Genomic DNA, 2,500 nt, shown 5'->3' with positions numbered 1-2,500 from the left:
AGTGTGTGACAAGGTTGCGGCCAGAATTGCCGTGCTGGCTCATCAAATCGGCAGGAGTGCAGTTATTTGGAAGGGGCTGCACGGCCTGGGCGACCTTCCTGACCCGAAAGGTGAGAATTTCTCCCTGAGCGCTATTTGGTGTCCGTAGCGTCTCGGAGTCAATGCCGGTCTGATATCTCTGATGGTGGGGATGAAATTGCGAGGCGGCTTGGCTCCTGGGCTTTTGTCTGTTCCCGGCTTTGGCCCAACTGTAGACCTCCCCAGTGCGGCTGCTTGTTCCCAGTGGCCCCACTTACCCCCTTTTCCCTCCCCACCGGTGGCCGTCTGTTCCCGGCCGCCACCGTGTACCCCATTTTCCTGAATCATATGACCGACTTGCATTTAGGCCCACCAGGAGTAGGGCCCCTGCCGCCCCAGCCTCGGCTGGCGTTGTGCGGACGGTTTCTCTCCCACTTGTGGGCCGACCTCTAACATCCTGTACGCTGGCTTGTGCGTTAGCTCCGCGCCTTGCTGGTAGGCAGGGTGTGACCGAAATGAAGCGAGACCGAGACGACCTGGAGCTATGTACCTGCCTTAGTTTCACCTGGAGGCGATAATCAGGGGTCGGGCTGGGAAGTGTCACGTGGATGCTTCTGCGGACTTGGCCTCTGCCGAAATGTGTTTCTCAAACCCTTACCGAGATACGCGCGAGGCCTTCTGGCTGAGCGGTGGCACAAGTGTGTTGCAGGCCACGTATCTCCTTGTTGATGTCCTTAGGACTTGGCCGGGGACTTTTGGGTCCTATATGAGTGCTCCAAGCAGCGGGGTTGCGCGTTGGCCGCCGACTGGCTTTACGGGGGGTGAGTCTTACACTCTGTGGAAGGCCTCTCCTTTGTGGGTTGGAAGACGGTTGCAACGAGAGTTGGGGTGAGGCTGTCCAGGCCTGACCGGCTGCTGCTAGGGGCTGATCCCGGTATAATCTAGATAGTATCGAGAGTCTTTGGGCTTTCGTGTGTTCTCACGGTAGTGAGGCCGTAGGCATGTCTGAGAACAAACAGACCGCCCAGGATTGCCGTTCTGGGTTATCAAAATCGGCAGAGGCGCAGCTCGGAGAGGGGCTGTTGCTGCTCGGGCTACCTCCCCGTGACGTGCTTGAGGTTGGGCACGTGGACGGACAGCGAATCAACCTCTCCGGGGGCCATGGGGACCAACCACCGGAGGCATTGCCTGGGGTCCCCGAACGGCCTGTAGTCACTTCTACAGGCCACGGTTGCGAAAACTCCTTGGACGGAAAGTCCGTGCTAGCAGGCGCGCAGGATCAGAGCCACAGTCAGTCCGGCCGAAGGAGCGGGTGGACCCCGGCTGGCGAAGCTCTTGAGAACTCTTCAGTGGTGTCAGTGGCTTCCGCCGTCTCGGTGATGAGAGTTGGGGCGGCGGGGGTCGCGACGGCACCGCAGCCTGTTCTGGAAAGGGAACTAAGCAATGGAGATGAGGAGGATGCGGGAGAGGGCCCGTCATCGCATATTGTTGGAACGCAGTTGGTCCCGGACCGTGTCTTGGTGCATCTGCCTCGAGAGTCCAGGGAATGCCCTCTGTGTGGGGTGGACGTGGATGGCATCCGTAGGCTGGGAGTGCATCTTGCCTCTCGGCATGCGGGTGTATCTGTCGTGTACGTTTGTCGTATGTGCGACAGGCGCGGTGAGAGCAGTCATTCCATTTTGTGTCATGTCCCGAAATGCCGGGATGTGGGCGGAGTGGGTGACGTGCAGGGGATCGCGTGCGATCTTTGTGGACGCCGTTTTCGGACGGCTGCTGGAGTGTCCCAGCACATGCGGCGAACCCACACCGAGGAGTGGTTCGGAACCTTGAAGGACTGGAGCCATGGCAATAGGTTCCGGTATAAAAAGTCCAAGTGGAGCGAGGCGGAGGTGCGACATCTCAAACTGCTTATGGTGGATTGCGAAGACCATAGGTATAAATATGCAGAAGCAGCCCGGTTGCTGGGTACGGGCAAGACCAGAGAACAGGTGAGGGGGAAGTGGAGGTCCCTGTGCGGCGGTACGGCAGGCAGTGTGTCGGATGTGCGTCGGCGCGCCCCGGCTTCCGGGGCGTTGCCCCAGAAATGGACCTTGCCCTCGTCGCTTCCAGATCTGGTGGAGAATAAAGTTCTGGAAGAGTTGCTGTCGGGGGATGAGGAGCATCTGGCCACTGCTGGCTTAGTCAGGGAAGCAGGTCAGGAGCCTGAACTGATCGAGTCTTCTGCTTCTGATGTCATGAGGGCTCTCGGTGGTATGGTCGTTTGGCCAATAACATCTGCGGGGTTCAGGCGACGGGGTCAGGCGAAGAAGGGGTGGGCGAGGCGCCTCGCCCAGAAGAGGACAGTGTTCTATTACCAGCAGAGAGGCTACTCCGAGGCGAGGAAGGGGCTGGCACGGCGGATCTTAGATGATCTGACGCCCCAAAGGTGTGAGTTGCCTATGGAGCTGGTTTATGAGCACTTTAGAGACAAGTGGGAAACGGT

The sequence above is a fragment of the Syngnathus floridae genome, unplaced genomic scaffold, assembly GCF_059516105.1.
Source record: "Syngnathus floridae isolate MCC-2025c unplaced genomic scaffold, RoL_Sflo_1.0 HiC_scaffold_28, whole genome shotgun sequence".
NCBI classification, from domain to species: domain Eukaryota; kingdom Metazoa; phylum Chordata; class Actinopteri; order Syngnathiformes; family Syngnathidae; genus Syngnathus; species Syngnathus floridae.
This window is presented reverse-complemented; position numbering follows the sequence as displayed.